This window comes from Eriocheir sinensis, chromosome 61 (assembly GCF_024679095.1).
Source record: "Eriocheir sinensis breed Jianghai 21 chromosome 61, ASM2467909v1, whole genome shotgun sequence".
Lineage (NCBI taxonomy): Eukaryota > Metazoa > Arthropoda > Malacostraca > Decapoda > Varunidae > Eriocheir > Eriocheir sinensis.
Genome location: NC_066569.1, coordinates 5215137 through 5227636, shown reverse-complemented (window position 1 = coordinate 5227636; position 12500 = coordinate 5215137). Strand labels below are relative to the sequence as shown.

The following is a 12500-nucleotide window of genomic DNA, read 5'->3' as shown; positions in this document are numbered from 1 at the left end:
GAGGAGGAGGAGGAGGAAGACAGATGGGTGTGTATAGGTGTGAATTGAAGAAAAGAAAAACAGGAAATGAGAAGAGAAGAAGGAGGAAGAGGAAGAGGAAGAGGAGGAGGAACGAAAAGGAGTGATAGGAGGAGGAGGAGGAGGAAGGAGGAGCAACAGGAGGAACAAAGATGAGGAGAAAAGAGGATGAAGAAGAGGAGGAGGAAGAGGAGGAGGAGGAGGAGGAGGAACGAAAAGGAGTGATAGGAAGAGGAGGAGGAGGAGGAAGGAGGAGCAACAGGAGGAACAAAGATGAGGAGAAAAGAGGATGAGGAAGAGGAGGAGGAGGAGGAGGAGGAGGAAAGGAGGAGGAGAGGAAGAGGAGGAGGAGGAGGAAGGAGGAGCAACAGGAGGAACAAAGATGAGGAGAAAAGAGGATGAGGAAGAGGAGGAGGAGGAGAAGGAGGAGGAACGAAAAGGAGTGAGAGGAAGAGGAGGAAGAAGAAGGAGGAGCAAGAGGAGGAACAAAGATGAGGAGAAAAGAGGATGAAGAAGAGGAGGAGGAAGAGGAGGAGGAGGAGGAGGAACGAAGGAGTGATAGGAAGAGGAGGAGGAGGAGGAAGGAGGAGCAACAGGAGGAGGAAGGAGGAGCAACAGGAGGAACAAAGATGAGGAGAAAAGAGGATGAAGAAGAGGAGGAGGAAGAGGAGGAGGAGGAGGAGGAGGAGGAACAAAGGTGAGAAGAAAAGGGGATAAAAAGAAGGATTAGGAAGATGAAGAGGAGGAGGAGAAGGAGGAGGAGGAGGAGGAGGAGGAACAAAAATGAGCAAGAAAGAGAAGAGAAGAGGAAATAACAAACAAAAGAACAAACAAAAACAAACAAAAACCAGGTAAGGAAAGGTAAGGTAGGGAAAGGTAAGGTAAGGTAAGGTTAGGTAAGGTAAGGGGAGGTAAGATATGGTTAGGGAAAGTAAAGCAAAGTAAGGTAAATTAAAGGAAGGGAAGGCGAGTCTAGGTGAGGGTGGGTAAGGTAAGGTAAGGTAAGGGTAGGTACGGCAAGGGTAGGTACGGCAAGGTAAGTTAAGGTAAGGTGAGGTAAGGTAAGGACAGGCAAGGTAAGGTAAGGGTAAGGTAAGGTAAGGTAAGGTAAGGTAAGGGTAGGTACGGCAAGGTAAGTTAAGGTAAGGTGAGGTAAGGTAAGGTAAGGAAAAGTAAGGGTAGGCAAGGTAAGGTAAAGGCAGGTAAGGTAAGGCGAGGAAAGGTAAGGGTAGGCAAGGTAAGGGAAGGTAAGTTAAGTTAAGGTGAGGTAAGGTAAGGGTAAGTAAGCTAAGGTAAGGTAAGGGTAGGCAAGGTAAGGTAAGGTAAGGTAAGGTAAGGCAAGTTAAGGTGAAGTAAGGTAAGGTAAGGGTAGGCAAGGCAAGGTAAGGGAAGGGAACATAAGGCAAGGTAAGGACAGGTAAGGTGAGGCGAGGTGCGGTGTAACCTTACCTGTCTGTCGAGGGAGTACGCGCCCAAGAAAAGGGGATGGATTACCTGTATACCCCCACCTGTACACCATGACCAGGACAGGTGTGTGGCGGAGGAGGAGGAGGAGGAGGAGGGAATAGGAGGAGGAGGAGGGAATAGGAGGAGGAGGAGGAGGGAATATAGAAGAAAAGAGAAGGGAAGGGTGAGGAAGAGAATGAACGTAGATGAAAGGAATGCACAAGGGAAGGGAAAGAGAATGAAATAAAGGAATGGAAAAGGAAAGGGAAAGGAGATGGAATAGAGGACAAGAGACAGGAGTGAAGGGAACAGAAAGGAAAGGGTGAAGGTAAGGTAAGGGAATGAAAGGGGAGAGAAGGGATAGGCAAGGTAAGGGAAGGGAAATACAAAAGAGTATACAGGAAGGGAAAGGAAGGGGAAGAAAACAAATAAAAAGAGGAAAGTAAGGTTAGAATTATTGTGAATGGGAAGGGAGGGAATGATGAAGGAAGGGAAGGAAAAGGAGAAAATAAGGGAAGGAAAGGAAGGTGAGGAAAATAAAATGAGGTAGGAAGGATTACAAATTTTTATGTATGGAAAGGAAAGGGGGGGAGAACGGGGTGAGGAAGTAAAGGAATGATGGAGATATTATAAGGGAAGGGAAAGGGAGGAAAATAAAAGAAAAAGATACAGAAAGAATTAGAAATGTGAATGGAAGGGACGGGGATGAGGAAGGAGGAGGAGGAAAATAAAGGAAAGGAAGGAAGGAAGGAAAAGGAAGGCGAGAAAAATAAAATAAAGATACAGAAAGGATTAGAAATGGGAATGGGAAAGAGAAAATAAAGGAAAGAAAGGGAAGGGGAGGAAGATAAAAGGGAGGGGAAGGGAAAGGAAGGGAAGGAAAAGGAAGGTGAGAAAAATAAAAGATACAGAAAGGATTAGAAATGGAATGGAAAGAGAAAATAAAGGAAAGAAAGGAAGGAAGGAAGATAAAAGGGAGGGAAGGGAAAGGAAGGAGAAAAAAGGAAAAAAACGAAGTATGGGTTAGAATTGTGAATGGGGAGGGGAAGGGGAGGGAAGGGGGGGATGGGGAAGGAAGGGGATGATGGGGAAGAGGAAGAGAAAGTAAGGAAATGAGAGAAAGAGAAGAGAAAGAAAGGGAAAGGAGGAGGAAAAAAGAAAATGTTAGAATTGTGAATGGAAGGGAGGGATGGGGAAGGAGGGAAAGGGAGGGGATGGGGAAGAGGAAGAGAAAGTAAGGAAATGAGAGAAAGGGAAGAAAAAAAGACGAAGAAAATGTTAGAATTGTGAATGGAAAGAGGAAGAGGAAGAGGAGGGGAGAGGGAGGGGAAAGGGGAAGGGGAGGGATGGGGAAGAGGAAGAAAAGAGAAGAAAATGAGAGAGAGAGAGAGAGAGAGAGAGAGAGAGAGAGAGAGAGAGAGACAAAGGAAAGGAAGGGAAGAAAAAAGACGAAGAAAATGTTAGAATTGTGAATGGAAAGAGGGGGGGAGGGAGGGGGAAGGGGTGATGGGGGGTGATGGGGGAGGTCAGGTTGCTAATCCCCACAAGTGCACGTCACATCCCCTTCTACCCCCCCCCTACTCCCCCTTTAATCCCTGTTGTCCTTCCCCCTTCACATTACTCCCCTCTTCTCCCTCCCCTCCACTCCCTCCCCATTGCTCATTTTTCCTCTCCCCCTTCCCCTCCCTTCCCTTCTCTCTCTCCCCCTCCCTTATCTACCCCCTTCTCTCCCCTTCCTCCTCCCTTCCCTTCCTTTAATTTACTGCGCATATCATAGTAGTAGTAGTAGTAGTAGTAGTAGTAGTAGTAGTAGTAGTAGTTCTTGCAGTAAAATGACAAATATAATGAGAATAGGAAGAGGTATAAGATGATGATTAAGAAGAGGAAGAAGAAGAGGAGAAAGATGAGGAATGAAGATATACAGACTAACACACACACACACACACACACACACACACACACACACACACACAAACAAATCAATAATAAAAGAACATATAGGTATAAGAAAAACAAATGATGGGTGAAAACAATACAAGATAACCACAAAAAAATAAGAAATAATGCGTGAAAAAAAAAAACAATACTGATGACAACAATAGATTAGACAAACACACTATCTACACAAACAAACAAACCAGCAAACAAAAAAAATGCAGGAAAATAATAGAAAAAAAAAGATAGACAGACAGACAGACAGACACACGCGGATGTCAACAAACCTATAAATACCTGTCACGATATTGCATCATCATCACCATCAGCATCATCCCTGTTATGTATATTTATCTTTTTATCTGTCTCTTTTTTTGGTAGGTCATCCTTGTGTAATAATGACGATGATGATGATGATGATAAAATAATAATAATAATAAAGTTAATATCCATGTAATCTAGTCTTACGCGTGTTAGAGGTATACTAAATCCATTCTTAGGTATAGTAAGGAGGAGGAGGAGGAAGAGGAGAAAGAGGAAAAGGAGGAGGAGGAGGAGAAAAGGTAATTGCGTATGGGGAGAGGAAGGGGAAGGGGGTGAAGAAAGGAAGGGAATGAGAGGAAGAGAAGGAGGAAGAGGAGGAGGAGGAGAAAGGGGAAAAGGAGGAGGAGGAGAAAGGGTAAATGTGTATGGGGAGAGGAAGGGGAAGGAGGTGAAGAAAGGAAGGGAATGAGAGAAGGAGAAGGAGAAGGAGGAAGAGGAGGAGGAGGAAGAGGAGGAGAAAGGGGAAAAGAAGGAGGAGGAGGAGAAGAAAGGGTAATTGTGCATGGGGAGAGGAAGGGGAAGGAGGTGAAGAAGGAGGGGAATGAGAGAAAAAGGAGGAAGAGGAAGAGGAGGAAGAGAAGGAGGAGGAACGGGAAGGAGGTGAAGAAGGAGGGGAAGGAGGGGAATGAGAGAAGGAGGAAGAGAAGGAGGAGGAGGAGGAAGAGAAGGAGGAAGAGGAGGAGGAGAATGGCAATTAAAGACAAAAGGAAAAAAAAAACAGAAAAAAAGATAGAATTAACACGAATGACAATGACAATTAAGAAAAAAGAAAATAAAAGGAAAAATAATAGACAATGACGAAAACGAAATGGACACACACACACACACACACACACACACACACACACACACAAACCATATCCATCAAAACTTAACTATTAGAAATTCAATATGACAAAAAAAAAAAAAAATATTGCAACAGTGATAATGGTAAGCTTCTTTTTGTCCGACATGTTCAGTGACACACACACACACACACGCACACAGGACAGAACACATGGCATTGACCTCCATCCTGCAAAACACACACACACACACACACGCACACGGCACAGGACAGGACACATGACATTGACCTGTATCCTGCAAAACACACACACACACACACACACACATACACACATTTATTTCCATTACAATCAACGTTTTCAATTTGCATTCCCGTTCTAATAATAAAAAAACAAAAAATCTGCGAGAAAGAAAAATAAAATAAAATAAAATGCATGAAACTAAATTAATGGAAAGCAAGTTTTATTTTTATTATTACTATTATTTTTTATCTTTTTTTCTTTATTCCGCTTCATTAAATTTGAATATATAATTGCAAAGGTTGACTATCACGAGAGAGAGAGAGAGAGAGAGAGAGAGAGAGAGAGAGAGAGAAGGATACTGAGGGTAGCTGCACTCAAATCATAATTCTCTCTCTCTCTCTCTCTCTCTCTCTCTCTCTCTCTCTCTCTCTGTACATTCGTTTGTCAGTTCCTTAACACAGCAATCACTTGACTCATATCCTCTCTCTCTCCAAGCTTATTCTTACGTCATCATAAATTCCATGAGAACTATTATTATTATTATTATTTTTATTTCACTTACAAGACTAAAAATTAAAACTACTACTACTACTACTACTACTACTACTACACACACACACACACACACACACACACACACGAGAGTCTTATCAGGCCAATACCTTAGCGCGATAGCATAGCATTCAACAGGTTTTTCACTGATAGAAACACCTCCAGCATCTAATATTAAAGAGTGGAGCGTTATCTTTATCTAAATCTTTTGTTTATCTACTTATCTACAAGAGAGAGAGAGAGAGAGAGAGAGAGAGAGAGAGAGTGTTTCCTACCCGTTACAAGTTCCTCCTTCCCTCCCTCCCTCCTTCCTTCTCTCCTTCCCTCCCTCCCTCCTCTTGACCTCCTCCTCCTCCTCCCCCTTGGACACTAGCCAATCCCCTTCTTAAAACCGCTGGAAGAAGAATAAAAAGAAGGTTAAATCGAATAAGAAGAAAGGAAGAGGAAAAAAGGAAAATTGTGAAAGAAAGGAGGAAGAAAAGGAAGAAGAGGAGGAGGAGGAGACTGAAAAGGCGTGAATTGAATGTTGGGTAATGTGTTCCAGTCCCTCTTCTTCCCTCCTCCTCCTCCTCCTCTTCCTCCTCCTCCTCTTCCATTGCCAATTCACATGTTTTCAAATCCTAAGGGCACTCCTCCGATACCCACATCCCCTTTATTTTACTCTTCTCACGCCCTTCCCCTTTGACCTATACCAATGCGGACGTAGATATAGGAAGAGGGAAGATGTACGGACAAACACACATAAGGACAGTACGTTAGAAGGCGTAAAAACGGTAAAAAACGCGATAAATATAGAGGTATTGTGGGCGGCGGGACATCATGGCGGTACCTGTCAACCCCATGTCAGGCGGTTTTCCAGTGATATTTACAAACAGAAGGATGGCAGACCTGAAAATAAGGGGTAATATGGGTTAATAAGGGTGTATGGGGATATATATGCGAGGTCATGGGTCATAGTTACCTGTAGGCTTGGTGTGAGGTCACGTAATCCTGCCTTCAATGTGAGGTCAAGAGGCGGGCCGGAGCTCACGCGCGCACACCCTCCCCGCACCACGTCTCGAGTCACACTGTTGCCTGCTGGTTACCGCCTCCCCCACGCCATCTATTGTCAGTCCCTTGCACTAAAAACTCAATATTGTCCTTCTTCTTCCTCTTCCTCCTCCTCCTCCTCATGGTTTTCCTCATCTTCTTCTTCCTCTTCTTCTTCGTGGTTTCTTCTTGTTCCTCCTCCTCCTCCTCCTCCTCTTGGTTTTCCTCTTCTTCTTCCTCTTCTTCGTGTTGTTTCTCTTCTTAAATTGTTATTGTTGTTCCTCCTCTTCCTCCTCCTCCTCCTCTTCCTCTTCTTCAGTCACCTATTCCTGTCTTTCTTCTTCTTCTTCATTCTGGAAAATATTATATCCTTCCTCTTTTTTCCTCTTCCTCTCCCTCCACTTCCTGTTTTTCTTCTTCTTCTTCTTCTTCTCCTCCTCCTCCTCCTCCTCCTCCTCTTCTCCAATCACTCCCTTCCCTCCCTCTGATTCATTCTGGAAAATTGGTTTGCTCTCTCTCTCTCTGTGTGTCTACCACTTTCCCGTTCTTAATTTTTACTATACTACGTTAACTTTAAGAACATAAGAATATTAGGAGTCTGCAAGAGGCCTAGCTTAGGTCTATATATAAGGCAGCTCCTATGATACTATACCTATATATAACAAATTCGAGTCAAAGTATATACAGTAGGCCTTTTCATATATATCTATTTAGCTTGAGGTACATAGATTAGTTATGTTAATCAATCTTACTCGTTTTTGTCCCTCGCAGTTCAGGAATTGTCTGAAGCTACTGGTCTTATATAAATGTCACACGTACGCGCGAGTTTTGACCGTTGACCTTTGACATCCGGTGTGGCATTGTAATGATGACGTATGTGTGTCTATAATGACGTAGGATAACAACCTTTCTTCTTTTGACCTGTTCCACTTTGTATCGCTGTTCACTGGTCCTCCTTGGTATTTCTTACTTAGATGCTTCTCGTATATAGTTACTCGCGATGGTAAAGACTGGGTTCCACGATGCACAGATCAGGGTGGGACAAATCAGGGGGCGAGACTTATATAATTAACGCCACACCAGGTTACCACAGTTTACCTTCCCCAGGTCCCCTAGCTTTTATCCAGGCCGAAAGGGAGGATGTGAACACCTGGATGAGCTGCACGCCGACGTTGTATAGACATTTTTGCCTTCCTCAACTTCATCCCCCAATATCTCCCCAATCACTTAGGCCCCTTTCACAGGAGCGGTTTCTGCCGCTCCGGCACGTGCCGGACTCTTGTGGGTGCGTTCACACGAAGCCGGAGCGGCAGGACTGCCGCTCCGGCAGCCGCACCCTGCCGGATTGCCAGCAAGACCGCAGCGGCAGATGCCGCATAGCGGTTTCGGTGGTCATGCACGTGTTGCTATGGGCGCCTTCACACGTCCGGCGTTTGCTGCATGCGGCGAGGGATAGTTGTCTGTCAGGTGCCATGCGGCTGCCGCTCGCTGGAGCGGCAGAAACCATTCGTGTGAAAGTGCATGCGGCTGCCGGCGGCAGAAACCGCTCGTGTGCAAGGGGCCTTACTCCCCAAGCACCATACTCTCCCCACACCTTCCCCAACACACCCCAACACTCACCCACCTCCTCCCCTTTCCCCATTCTCCTCCCCAACTATCTTTATAAAAACTTTTCACGACACATAATGGCAAAGCATCTAACCTTTTACAGCCACGCCCCCTTCAGGAATGACTTTTTCCGCCACGCCCCCTTTGCGTATATAGATAAAATTCGCTCCCAGGCTTATTAAGAAACGTAAGCCTTACTAGACTAAAAAAAAACTATGGTTGATATTACTTCCTCTTTCTTTTCTTATTAATTTCTTCTCTTCTGCTTCTTGTGACATTTCCTCCACCTCTTCTTTAATCACTTATTCTTCCTTTCTTCTTCCTCCTCCTCCTCCTCCCATAGGCAATTATTTTCCATTTTTCCCATAAACTTCTCAGTATTAGGCCAGGCTTTTGTTAAGACAGCAACAAATACTCCAACAAAAAAAAAATTCAACTTTTCCACCACGGTTCACGGCCCCCCCCCCCCCCCACCTGGATACCCCTATTAATAACGCCCCCCAATTTAAGAACCACTGCATTAAGGGAAGGGCGGAAACTATTATATGAAGACTCCATTGGCAGGTTATTCTTTAAAGATAACAACAAATACTCCAGCGACAGAAATTCCTGGATAACCCTATTAACTCTCTCTCTCTCTCTCTTAATAACGTCCTCCACTTTAAGGGTCATTGGATTATGGGAAGGGCGCAGGGTATAATGTGAGGACTCCACTGCCAGTATTCTCTTTGATACCACAACACACCAAAAGTAGAAAGGTCTGAGAGGAACCATTATAGAACTTGGCACTGGACACCATCTATAAGTCCTTACCTGTCCTGAAAATGCTCTCACCTGGGTTTCCTGGCGCCGCAGTAACACAACATTATCATATATCAAATTATAAGACATTTCGCCGCCCAAGAACACACATTTGACAAGGCTTTCGTAGGAGTTATGGGCATTTCCAGGAGTAGTTTTATGACCCTGGTGGTAGTTTGACCCTTCTTCTGTACCGTGAACCTAAGGAAACACTCATTAGAACCCGGCTGACCCCCTCTTTAACCTTTAGAAATTGTTAATGTGAGAAGCGATAGTCTTATAATTCCAATCTATAAGTCCTTACCTGTCCTGGAAGATGCTGTCACCTGGTCTGTGGTTTCCTGGTGCAGCAATAACACAACAGGAACTTCTTGCACACATTGTCGGCCTCACCTGCCACGCCCACTCACGGAAAACACAAGATATAGTCATTACCGCCGCCCTCACAGAGCTCTGGTAACCGCCATGGCTCTGTGATTTGAACTGAGCCGGTACTGACACCCCGCGACTCATTTGGGTTTAAAACTGTGACGTCACCAATAGGGTAGGACAGCCAATGACAACCCACGACTCATTTGGGTTTAAAACTGTGACGTCACCAATAGGGTAGGACAGCCAATGACAACCCACGACTCATTTGGGTTTAAAACTGTGACGTCACCAATAGGGTAGGACAGCCAATGACAACCCACGATTCATGTGTTTAGAAGTGTGACGTCACCAATAGGACAGCTAGCCAATGACAACCCAGGATGTGTTTAAAACTGTGACGTCACTAGTAGGACAGCCAATGACAACCCACAACTCATGTTTTCAGACCTGTGACGTAACCAGTAGGATAACCAATGACAACCCAGGGCTCATGTGTTTAGAAGTGTGACGTCACCAATAGGACAGCCAATGACAACCTATGACTCATGTGTTTGTTTAGACCTGTGACGTCATCAGTAAGGGTACGGTAACTCCTGGAGAGGGCGGTAATGGCATTTTTCTAGTGTTTCTCTGTGTGACCATGGAAAGTTTGGCCGATTATGAGTGCACGAGGTTCCTTTTGTCTCCCTGCAACGCCACACACCACCTGACAGCATCCCTCAAGACAGGTAAGGACTTTGCTATATACTTAATTTTAAATGGCCTGTCACCTCTACCTTCATTCTTTTAAAGGGGCAATGCATAACGGTCTTTTTTGTGTATTTATTTATGTCCCTTGAACTGCTTCCTTTACCGTAGAGGAGATGGTTTTCAGGGCAGAATCTTATAAATAGGTTCCCCTCTTCAGGTCTTTTATTTATTTATTCTTCTTATTTTATTTCATCCTATTTTTCATTTATTTTTCTTATTTTTATTGTTTTTTTCTCATAAAGGATACTCTCTTCTGGACTGTTTTTATCAATTTTTATTTATTTATTTTCCTTTTTACTCGTCTATCGTAGTCTTGGTGTGTTTGAGGAAGAAAATGCTGGCAGTGAAGTCTCCCTACGACACTTGCCACCCTTCACATACTTTATCCAACCTTTTTCTTGACCGTATTTGTGTTCTTGGATGAATGGGACCTGACTAAAAGTGACAGGAGGAACACCCACTCGCACCATCGTCATCATCAGCCAAAACAAACAACCGATGTCATTTGTCAACTTTTTGTACGGAATATCGTTTTAAGAGCTTCTGGTCAATGAAATGGCGGTAACCATCTGAGGAAACGTTGCTTATGAGGTGTAGATCTCCTAATTGTGGGTAGAAAGAAAGATAAAGAGTAATGGTTCGTATTTCTCTCCCTGTAATTTGTTAGTATTTTGTAGGGAATGTGACCGTTTTAAGCATTTCCAGCCAGTGCAATGATGATTAAGAGCTAGGGAAATATTGCTAAGAAATGTAAACCTTGTAATTGTGGCTAGATTAATACGTGTTGTCCTGGATGACTCAGAAAATGATATAGTTATGATTTGTCTTCTTCGTCTCTGTAATTTGTTAGTATTTTGTAGGGAATGTGACCGTTTTAAGCATTTCCGGTCAGCACAATGATGATTAAGAGCCAGGGAAATATTGCTAAGAAATGTAAGCCTCGTAATTGTGGCTAGATTAATATGTGTTGTCCTGGATGACTCAGAAAATGATATAGTGATGATTTGTCTTCTTCGTCTCTGTAATCTGTTAGTATTTTGAAGGGAATGTGAGGATTTCTGACTGATACAATGACGCTAAGTAGCAATGGGACAGTTCTGGGGAGTTCATGAATAAGCTACTGGAAGAGAGGAATACATTAAACATACACTTGATGCAAAGAGAAATTTAATGTTTTGAATGGAAGTTAGATGGATTTATGGATGAGGGATGGGAAATAGTAGATAACTCATTCCCAAGAGCTGGTGTATGTGGGTTTTCTGGTCTCTTCGGCAACTATTACTACTACTACTACTACTACTACTGTGTTATAATTTCACTATCTGTTACCATCATCATTATCACTTTTACAACTTCTCAAATGAAAGGTCAAACAAACAAACAAACAAACAAAGAACAAGTCTGCACGTCATTTTATTTTAAATTATTCCATACAGAAAAGCAGAAGGGAAAAACGACAAACAGTAAATACACACACACACACACACACACACACACACACACACACACACACACACACACACACACACACACACACACACTGGATAACGGGAAAATGTGGCCAAATATTTGTGGATGCGAGGAACAAATATGCAAAAAATATATTCATCACTTCTATAATAGTATGGGTGGTTATGGTGGTGGTGGTGGAGAGTGGGGGTGGTAGGGGATGTAATACTGGTGCAATAGTAGTAGTAGTAGTAGTAGTAGTAGTAGTAGTAGTAGTAGGTGGGTAGTATTTGTAGCAGTGCAATATAGTAACAAATGCATATGGTGGTTGTAGTAGTAGCTGTAGTAGTAGTAGTAGTAGTAGCAGTAGTAGCAGTAGTAGTAGTAATGGTTGTGATTGAAATGTGAAAAAAAAAAAAAAACAGCGGATTAAAACATCTTGGTAATCTCTCTCTCTCTCTCTCTCTCACACACACACACACACACACACACACACACACACACACCAAGACAGATTACACAAAATACAACAAGTCATATTAACACCTAACCTAACATACCCCACTACCACAACTATTACTACTACTACTATTACCCCCACACCCCCTCACCCCCTACAGCTTCCACCACTTCCCCTCCCCCTCCCCCCCTCCCCTGACACACTACACACTAACAAGGCAGCTTAATACAGTCATACAAAAAGGGTTAATACTATACATGTTAGAGGAGTTTATGGGTCAGATTTTAAGTTCCCAACACAGTGGCTTCAAAACGGGAGATGACAGTCCCATTTTATTTTATTTTATTTTTTTAGTTTTTTTGAGGCTTTTGTTTGGTATCAGTCTTTTATTTTATTTTCATTTAGCTTTCATTTTTCCTTTCCTTGTTTTTCTCTTCTTTTCATTTCGCTTTATTTTATTTTATTTTTTTAGGCTTTCGTTTTGCATCCATCTTTTACTTTCTTTTTATTTGGTTTTTAGACTTGTTTTTTCTTTCCTTCTTTTTCTCTTCTTTTCATTTCACTTTATTTTATTTTATTTTTTTAGGCTTTCGTTTTGCATCCATCTTTTCATTTCTTTTTATTTAGTTTTTAGTCCTTGTGTTTTTTCTTTCCTTCTTTTTCTCTTCTTTTCAATATTTTTTTTAGCCTTTCATTTTTTCTTTCTTTCTTTTTTCTTCTTATAA

General features: G+C 42.8%; 1 protein-coding gene across 1 annotated transcript in view; it reads right to left on the bottom strand.

Moving 5' to 3' along the window:
- Nucleotides 1-6401, bottom strand: part of LOC126986012 (translation initiation factor IF-2-like) — a 43859-nt gene extending 37458 nt beyond the window's left edge. Inside the window, exon 1 of the mRNA XM_050841697.1 lies at nucleotides 6268-6401. The gene's annotated coding sequence lies outside the window, so the exon portion shown is untranslated. The remainder of the gene's footprint in view (nucleotides 1-6267) is intronic.
- Between the last annotated feature and the right edge of the window lie 6099 nt (nucleotides 6402-12500).